Source organism: Suncus etruscus, chromosome 16 (assembly GCF_024139225.1).
Source record: "Suncus etruscus isolate mSunEtr1 chromosome 16, mSunEtr1.pri.cur, whole genome shotgun sequence".
Taxonomy (NCBI): Eukaryota; Metazoa; Chordata; class Mammalia; order Eulipotyphla; family Soricidae; genus Suncus; species Suncus etruscus.
In genome coordinates this window covers 67,945,261-67,955,922 of record NC_064863.1, presented here as the reverse complement: position 1 = coordinate 67,955,922, position 10,662 = coordinate 67,945,261, and positions in this window count along the sequence as shown.

Here is a 10,662-nt window from a genome sequence, read left to right as displayed (position 1 = left end):
TCACTATTCTCATATAGTAGCAATAAAATATTATAAAATAAAATTGGAGAAACTAAGGAGGAAAATCTAAAGAAAATATACAACATTCCAGAATGGAATCAGGAAGAAACATAAAATCTGAACAAAGCAGTTATAAGCAAGTAATTAAAATGTTACCAAAAACCCTCTAAAAATCTCAAAATCTGAAGACAAGATTACTTTACTATGAATTTTACTATTTTTTCAAATTAATGTATTTAAACACTGTAATTTACAAATTATTCATAATACAATTGTTTCTGATATTTAATGTTCTTACACCACTCCCACCACTAGTATAACTTTCTATCCACTATTTCCCATTCACCCGTAAGCCTACTCCCTTGGAAAGCACAAAATAATTTACTATATATTGCTTATTAACCTAAAAGGTAATGGTAATAGAATTATTAAAAAAAAAAAAAAAAAAACCTTCGGGGCCGGGCGGTGGCGCTGGAGGTAAGGTGCCTGCCTTGCCTGTGCTAGCCTAGGACGGACCGCGGTTCGATCCCCCGGCATCCCATATGGTCCCCCAAGAAGCCAGGAGCAACTTCTGAGTGCATAGCCAGGAGTAACCCCTGAGCATCACAGGGTGTGGCCCAAAAACCAAAAAAAAAAAAAAAAAACCTTCAATAACAAAAAATTTGTGAGATTTGTTATATTTCACTATGGGGGGAGTCATAAAATCATTGTCTGAAGGTTTGCTAAGCTGTTGTGCATTTTATGTTGTTTTTGTTTGTTGAGATTAAGTGGCTTCTATGATTTCACATTTAATTTGGTGTTTTCTTACTGAAGTGTCTCCTAATCCATGAACAGTGTGTGTCTGCATTTCCTTGTGTCCTTTTTTTATTTCTTGAAGCAGTGTTTTGTAGTTTTCTTTGTATAGGTCCTTCACCTCTTTAGTTAAATTAACTTCAGGATATTTGAGTTTGTGTGGCACTAATGAGAGTGGGATTGTTTTTCCATTGTCCATTGTTTCTCTATCATTATTTGTGTATAAGAAGGCCACTGATTTTTGTGTTTTAATTTTGTAGCCTGCCACTTTGCTATGTGAATCTATTGTTTCTAAAAGCTTTTTGGTAGAGAGTCTTTAGGGTTTTCTAAAATTTAGTTACTATTAAGCTATTCTAATATATTACAATACCAATGCTGGAATATAAAATCTGAACTTCAATTAAGGGATTGCTCAGATTTTAGTGTAAACAAATCTGAGAGATTAAAAGCCATACTACCATCCCTCCTCTTCTGTACAAGTCAGCTTGTTCACACACACACACTCACACACACACACACACACACACACACACACACACACACACTTTACCTCCAAGAGTCATTAGCAGGTTCTCAGAAACTGAGAAAGTAAAGTATGTTTGCTTCAGCAACTGCATTGTAACTTGAAGCTTTATTACTTCAGTCTTATGTCTCAAGTGTTTTTACAGCTCCAGTATGACAGCTGGCAAGTTACAATTCAACATTAATTTGGCCTTTCAGGACTCTTCTCTGGCAAGCACAAGTCCAAGAAGCACTTGAGTTGCATGTTTGAGAAATTTGGTGGGTTTTTGTTGGCAAAAGAATGGGGCAAATCCCCAGTCAGGTAGGCTCTAGACAAGCAAAGTGTTTAGTCAGCAGTCAGTTCAGACAGATGGAAAGTTCATCAAATAATTAGTTTTATCTCAATCCTGCATGGTCTTTGATTTGCCTCTGCGAAAATATTGAAGAAAAAAATCCCTCTTGTGCTGCTGGTGGGGAGAGGAGTCATTTCCAAATAATAGAATAAGCTTTCTGTTCAAAAAGAATGAAGCTAGTTAACAGGAACCTAAACACTGGAATACTGTCAAACCTCACTCCCAAAGAATGTGAAGAAACAACTGAGAAGCAGTTCAATCTTAAAGATTCTGGATCACTAAAATACTGCAACCTAGGGGCCGGAGAGATAGCATGGAGGTAAAACATTTGCCTTTCATGCAGAGGGTCAGTTGTTAGAATCCCAGCATCCCATATGGTCCCCTGAACCTGCCAGGAGCGATTTCTGAGTGCAGAGCCAGGAGTAACCCCTGAGCGCTGCCGGGTGTAAACCCAGGTTCAATCCCTGCAAGGTAAATGCCACACTTATTTCCTTTTGCTCCAGCCTCAGATTAATTTTTCCTATGCAGAGAGATCCAAGCCAAGACTATTTTCAAGAATTGCTTATAATGTGACAAAAGCTATACAAGGCTAGCTTACCATTTCAAATCCCTGTTACACCTATCTATTTCTCTCCAAGACTTTTTCTACCCTGGATAGATCTATATCTCCTGAATGTACAGTCCTCTCTTTACCCTCATATCTTTTTTAGTAAATTTCTTTTTTTTTTTTTTTTTTTTTTTTTTTTTTTTGCTTTTGGGCCACATCCGGCGGTGCTCAGGGGTTATTCCTGGCTGTCTGCTCAGAAATAGCTCCTGGCAGGCACGGGGGACCATATGGGACACCGGGATTCAAACCACCACCTTTGGTCCTGATCGGCTGCTTGCAAGGCAAACGCCGCTGTGCTATCTCTCTGGGCCCAGTAAATTTCTTTTAATAAAAGAAATTTAGTTAAATTTATGAAAGAGTAAAATAATTTTATTCAAGTTTAATAAACTGTCTTCACCATTTCACCTCTTCTGGAAATTCTTTTATGTAAATGAAGGCAATGCTCCTGGAATGCCTATGCTGAAGTTAGGACGGACTTTTCCATTTCTACAAAACTCAATTCCTTTTAACAGACCAAATCTATAGCCCACTGAGAATTCAGATGATACAGATCCATTGTTGCACCGTACAGAACAAGTGAACTTTAAGAACTTAACAGCTACCTCATGGGGCTGGTAGGACATGAATGTCAGTGTTCAGAGAAGACTTTACCAATCCTAACCAATACCATACATACTTTTCTGGATGGTGGAAGTGAGTCCAGTAAAGAGGCAGAAGCACATTTTCTTGATGCTATCTCACCTACTCCTCAATTTACCAAACTATCAGTGACACTTTTATCTAGTATCTCATTAATAGTAGTCAAAAAATATAGTTACTAAGAGACAAAAAGTAAAAACAAGGTCTGGAGTGAAAGTAGAGTGGGTAGGACATTCATCTTGCATGTGGCTGACCCGAGTTTGAAAACAGACACACCATATGGTCTGCTGAGCACCACAAGGCATGATCCCTGAGTGCAGAGCCAGGAGTAATCCCTGAACATCACCAGATGGAGGCACAGAACACTGTCAAGTGTGGCCCAAAATCAGGAACCAAAACAAGCAAAAATATAGAGTGGGGATGAGTGATAATATAGTATGTAGAAGGCATTTGCCTTGCACACAGCTGACCAGAGTTTGATTCCTGGCATTCCAGAAGGTCGCCTGAGCTTTCCAGGAGTAATTTCTGAGTGCAGAGCCAGGAGCAACCTGTGAGCATCATTGCATGTGGCCCCAAACCCAAATATATATAATTACATATTACTAATATTATGTAATCTTAATATTATTGTATGTTATTTATATATATATATATATATATATAAAGAGCCTGGAAAAACAGTAGCAGTAGAAAATTACCTCTTCTGGCATTATATTATGAGACTCTCAAGGAGAGAAGCCAGTTTCTTACATGAGGTGAAGTCACCTACAGTCCCTGTTGGATAGCAATATATATGTCTTGGAGCAAGTCTGAAGTCTTTTGGACAGTGGAAAGGTAAAGATGTTCAGCAGCAATGACAGGCAAGGAGCATTAGAGAACAGAATAGAAAAATTAGGAACTGACAGAACAAGAGAAGGTTCCCTCAGAAACCCACAGAAAAAGATGAATAAGTGCAAACCAATCTGTTGTAATTTAGTCACAATAACAAATTAGTATTGTATTGATTATATGGTTTTGCCCCTCATTGTGGAAAACTAAGGAAATTATGGGCACAGAAATGACCTCTTTGTTCTTAAAAAAAAAAAACTCCACTAAGAAAAAATAACAAAAGGGGGAGTTATAGAGCAAGACTAACAGAATCAGGACCCCAGGAACACAAAAGGGGAGAATAAGATTGCTAATGATGTTCTGCTCAAACCTTCCCTGTTTTTGTCTACAGGAGAGTCAAAATGTTTCTTCTTCAATTATTGAGTTTTTTTTTCCTTTTATCTTCCTCATTAACTCTTTTCTAGAGATACATACAAACCAAAGAGTTTCCCAGGCTATGCCATGAAAAACATTTCTGTGAAAGAGCTGGACCTATGATTATCAGTTTTATTTCTCTAAGTCATAGGGAAATAAATATTGGAACAGGAGAAGCTAGGACATTTCACTAAGATGGCAAGAAAACTTTCTCAAAGCAATAACTAGTTTTTATCATCTTCTAGCTGGAGCCTGTCTAGGTAGTGATAAAGGGTTTCTGTTTGGCTCACTACCTAAAGAATATGCTAGAGAGAGAGCAAGAACCATAATAATTTGAAGATATTTTGTTCAGTGTCTGCTCCCTCCAGTATGCGTAGGAGTGAAGGCAGTGGAGGGTGTGAAGACACAGTTAGTGTTTACTGCATGGCTGAATCAGGCAGTGAGCATCAGATACAACTTTTGTTCCATACCAAAAAAGGATGTTTGTCACTGACTCAGAATCAATGACAAAAAGCAATAAAATATATTAACAGCCATATCATAATGAAAAAGCAATTGTACAATACAAGCATCAGAACTAAACTTAGAGAAAACAGATCTTAGAATTACTAGACTGGGAATTTAAAATAATTATGATTAATTTTGTTAAGGTGCTAAGGAATTATTTAGACCCTAATTTTATACACTATGGGTCAGAGTCTCATGAAAATAAATTACCATAATAAATAATAAATTATGTATAAATAAATTAAAATAAATTATTTATAATTGTTATTATTAAATAAATAAATAATGTATAATTTATTACTAGCACATGTTATTTTTGTATACCTATCTTATATACCTGTATACATGGGTCATGTAAAAATTTTACAGGCAAAAAGGACACAGTAGAAAAATATTGCTTTAGACATATTTAAGCATACAGAAAAGATGGACAATGTAATCAATGAAATAATAAAAAAATTCTTGGACAAAGAGCCAAAAGAAAAAACTTAAAGATTAAACACACAGAATATAAAGAAAACCTGTGAAGGAATTGTTAGCTAACAGGAAATGACTAAGAAAAAGAATCATTGAATTCAAGTAAGTAAATTAAAAAGTCTAGAACTAAACAGAAAGGGAAAAAAGATAACAGAAAAAGAATATCATATTCAAGATAAGTGAGATAACTAGAAAATAAGTTTTAAAATCAGAAGAAAGAGAATCGAAGCTATGTTTGAAACAGTAATAGGAATTTCTCCCAAAATATTGCCAGGTGAAAAACCTAGAAAGGTAATAGAATAGGATACAAAACAGGATAAATGCCCAAAATTTACACCTAAGTATAAAATTTTTAAACAGAAAATAATAAAGTAGAGGATTAAAAGCAAAAAAGTTCAGAAAAGGAAAATGACTATATAAATTATTCCTCATAAATTAAGAAAGTATAGAGTGTAGTGAAATATTTAAAGTGTTGAAAGAAAAATATCACCAATCTAACATTTTATGCTCTAAAAAATATTTTCAAAAGTCAAGGAATTCGGAACAACCTGGACCAGTATATAGTATATTATACAGTTGTCTGGTCCTCACTCATTAGTGTACTATCACTTTGGCCTCCATTAATCTTATATATCACCTTTAAGCAAACAGAAAATGTGTATTCTTCATTTTAAACTTTAAACATTTGAATGTAACTCTATTGTCTTTCTTTGGTCTTTTCATTGAACTGATACTATTAGAACTAATTTTTATTTTTGTTTTCTACATCTGAAATTATCACAGTCCTCTGTCTCCATTTCTTTGAACTTTTTAAAATTTTTCTTGATTTAAAATTGTTTTAGGGCATATATTTGGACTTGGGGTGGGAAAATCAACTTATTAAGTCATAAAAGTGTGAGAAGAATCTGGTAGGAAAAGTTGCTTTTCTACAGATGATAGCTCTTAAGACTTCTGCTGGTACATGCTTCAGTGATCAGCTCTGAAAGGAAAAGAGCATTAGTAACCCATTTTCTTAGTACTCTGTAGTGAATTAGCCCATAAACAACTGATCTACTATATTCTGCATGACAATGCATGTATACATTATGTTTAATTTTTTATTAGTCAAAGTAGGAAAACATTCCAAATGATTAAGACCAAGATTTTCCTATGGAAATGTATTTTATTGTGAGTCAAAGTTTACGAAGATTACCATGTTAATTAATTGTAAAGAATAATGTCTCATCGGATCATTATCTTCTTTCTCTTCTATTTTTTTTCCTACCTTTCTTCCTTTCTTCATTATATCAGTTACAGCTATAGAACACAATTCATGGTATTTGTATGTATTGGGGAGTAATCATAAATCAAATAAAGTAGCATCCATTACCAGACATAGTTATAACACATTTTTTTGATGATGAGAACTTCTAAGATTGCAATTTCAAGTTTGCTGTGCAATTACACTATAGTAAACATATGCAATTACACTATAGTAAACATATGCAATTACACTATAGTAAACATATGCACACATCCCCGTAACTTATTTATTGGATCTCAGATTTTCTACCTTTTGATCATCTTCAACCCATTTACTAGCTCCTTGACTCTGATCATTAACAACCGCAATCTATTCTCTGATTTTATGAATATATTTTATAAAAAGATCCCACTTATAAAGAAGGACATATACTGATTTTACTTCTTACTTACTTCTCTTTGCTTTTATCCTCCAGTTTCACCATCGTATAACAAGTGGCAATATTATTTTCTTTATGCTTGAGTAATATTCTCATTTATGAAATATAAATATATGTATTAGATATACTATAATTTATGTGCAAGATATTTATTTTCTTTATTAATCCATTTCTGTTCTTTTTAACTTTTAATTATTTTTATTTGAGTTTAGGGTTGGACCATACCTGGTAGTATTTAAAGCTTACTCTTGACTATGTTCAGGGATCACTTCTGGGACTCTTAGGGACCATAGGCAGTTACAGAGATTGAACCGGCATTGATCACATGTAAGCCACATGTCTTATCTCTCTGATCCTTAATTGTTTCTTTTTTATATTAATATATTTATTCAAACACCTTGATTACATATATGATTGTAGGTGGTTTTTAGTCATTTTATTAATCCATTTCTTTTTTTTTTTTTTTTTGGTTTTGGGGCACACCCGGCGGTGCTTAGGGGTTTCTCCTGGCTGTCTGCTCAGAAATAGCTCCTGGCGGGCACGGGGGACCATATGGGACACCGGGATTTGAACCAACCACCTTTGGTCCTGGATCGGCTGCTTGCAAGGCAAACGCCGCTGTGCTATCTCTCCGGGCCCATTAATACATTTCTTAACTAAAGTTGCTTCCATATCTTGATTATTGTAAATAATGCTGTAGTGAGCATGAGTTCACTATATATATGTGATTTAATGTCTTAATTTTCTTAAAGTACCCAGAAATACCTAGAAATTTAGTAATTGCTGGATCATATAGTAGCTCTACAAGTTTAAAAGGAACATTTACGTTGCCTTTTGTATTGATAGTATCACCACAACCACTATGTTGTCTCTCCAGTCATGCAAATGGTAATTACTTTTTTTATTTATTTATTTGTCACACCTCAATAAGCGCAGGGCTTCCTCTTGATTCTATATACAGGGATAACTTTTGGTAGACTTCAGAAAACAGATGTGATGCCAGGAATTGAACCTAGGTATGATACATACAAAGCAAGCACTTTATCCTGTACTATTGCTTTGGCCCGACAAACAATAATCATCGCCTAAACAGCCTTTCAGCTTATTTTGAAGATATCTAAACTCTGGAAGGAGTAGAACTTTCAAAACCATATTTACAGGTGATTTTCAACTAAGAGGAGAGTTATCTGGACAAATAAAAAACTTAAGCTGTTTCTTAGAGTGAAGTTTTAAAGAATGGGAAGGGATATACTAACTTGAAAATGAATATGCTTTGGGGTATTTCCTAAGCAGTGATGCCTCAGAGGTGCCTACATGAAGTGTGAACTCCTGTAAAGAATGAGAAAAGTGGTGGCCCACAGGGAACTAAATCCTAGGGGATTATCTATAATTATAATTTCAGTAACTACTTTGCCCAGACAACAAAAATTCCCCCTTCCCCCAGACAACAAGAAGTGGTTAACATGTTTTCCTGAGAAAACGGATAAGCAAAACTTCACACCCTTCCATAGGATAGAGAGGAGGTAGGTTTATGCTTCAATGCACCACAGAGGCACCCTCTTTTCAAGTCTACATGAGGAGTTTCCCCTCCCTCGGACACTTCCCCAGCCTCCAAACTTTCTTGACACCCGCTTTACATTGGTTATGTCAGCAATGAATGAGGAGGAGTGGCAACATCCCATTCACTGTCACAGACCTAAAATATCCACTTGAAATATTTCCTGTGAAGCAAAGTATAACCTCAGACACACAGAATCCTTTGTTCTCATTTTCACTCTGTTCTCTCCTAAAACGGTGGAATTTAGCACTAGCAGTTGATAAAAGATGAGCAAAATAGAGCACAGAGATATACAAACCCCTATTTTATTAACATAGTAAATTCCATTTCCTCAGAATGGCTAATTTTTTTTTCCTGCTTAGCAGCAAAAAGACTGTTAAAGGGGCTTTTGGTGACATTCCCTTTGTTTAATGAAGCTTGGAGTTATGGGCAAGTGCCTTGAACTGCAGTTATTATCTGCATGAGTGAATAAGGGCTGAGGGTCCAGATCTGTGCAAAAGAGTTTTATTGCAAATAGGCACATAGATCATTCATAATCAGACCTACCAGGTCAGCAGTGCTGCGGTGCCAGCAAACCTTGAAAAAGCTGACCAAGGGAGCATTAGTACTCATAGGTTAATGCAATTTTTAAGCAGAATGAGATCTTTCTTTTGGTCATACACTTGTCTTCCCACTTTCTTCTGACAGAGTAAATGAGAATGAGAGCCACAACCAAAGCATTTCAACTATATTCCACATTTAGTTCCCATAAAGTTCTCCTCTGTCCATCTGAGGATTTGATTTTTTTTCTAGAGCCTTGCTTCTTTGAGTTTTTTTTTTTTCCTTAGAGACTGAAAGTCTATCCTGCGGCTCTCCCCTTTCCCTACTATTTAAAGTATTATGGACCTGCTTGATTGTAGATACATACATTGCTTTCTGATCCCGGATACTCACATACATTGCAGATTATTTTTTTAGAATTTACTGGATTAAGCTCCAGAGTGAATGTCAAACTATGTTTGTTTCTTCATCACTTTTTGGGCAGGTCAGCTTTTAAAATACCCTCCCTCCTCAGCATTGATGGAGATTGAGTCTAGAGCCTCATACATTTAAGGCATGTATCCTACCGCTGAACTAAACATCCAGTCCTAAAACATACCTCTAATTAGTCACACATATTATTTTAAAATTCAGCCTTAGATAAATTAATTATACTTGTGAAAATGTGATGGATATACTACTAACAAGATGAGTCAGGACATTATTTATCAAATAGAGCCATTGTGTATTGGATCGTTGACACAAAGACAAGAAGACAATTGAGGTGAGTGCTTTCTCCTAGGTTACAAATAGGAAGAACTAGAAACACATGCATTTTAGATTATATGCTCTTTTTTATGCTTAAAAGAATAACAAAACAACGATGCTATTTATCACATAAGGCCCAAATGGTAGTGGCAGGACAGAAAATTTGAACAGTCTGAAATCAAAGAGAAGTTTAAGATTTGTAGCATATGGTGAAAGCACCAGAAACTTAATCTGATGCCCTGTGCTCCTACAGAGAAAAATGATGTTGCTAGCCTGCTGTGAAATGGACGTGCCTTTTGAATGATTTTTCTATTTAGTGATGAATTTGTGATGATATAGCTACATGCAATCATTCAGTTGACCTTGTGACCAGTGACAAGCATATGTCAGATGGCTCAAAAGGGTGAGAGGTTTACAGAGTCATTTGAACGATGAACCCATGAGCTCTTTAGTGTAATTTACTAATTAGCCATGTTCTATGAATACAGATAGAAGTAAAGAGTTAAGAAGAAGGTTGTGACTGGGTTGATAATCATTTCTTCAGAGATATGATTCAGGAAGTTACTAGAATTCAATTCAAATAGTTATTTTGATTATACATTGAGAAATGAGGAGGGATATTTCATCTAAAACAATCAAATGTAACACTTAAAAATATTTTAAGTTTTACCCAAATTGTGGAATACATGTAAATTTTTCTCAAAACAATAGTCTGTAAGCGTATTAATCTGTTTAGTGAAATACTTAGTCAATATTTAATTACTAGTAATTGTGTTTAAACTAATTCATTAAAGGGAGGTAAGTTTTAAAAATTTAGAAATAAAAAAAGCTTTATGGTCTAATCACTCCTTTTTAACTAGTGAATATTGAGACTGAGAATAGTAAATGACTCTTGAGGCTACTTGCCTGGAGATTGTCAGAGATTTAACTTTAGAACTTCTAATTTCTTTCCAATGTTCTCAAGATCTATAATAACTTATATCTTTAATTTTACATATATTAGCAATTAGTTCTGGG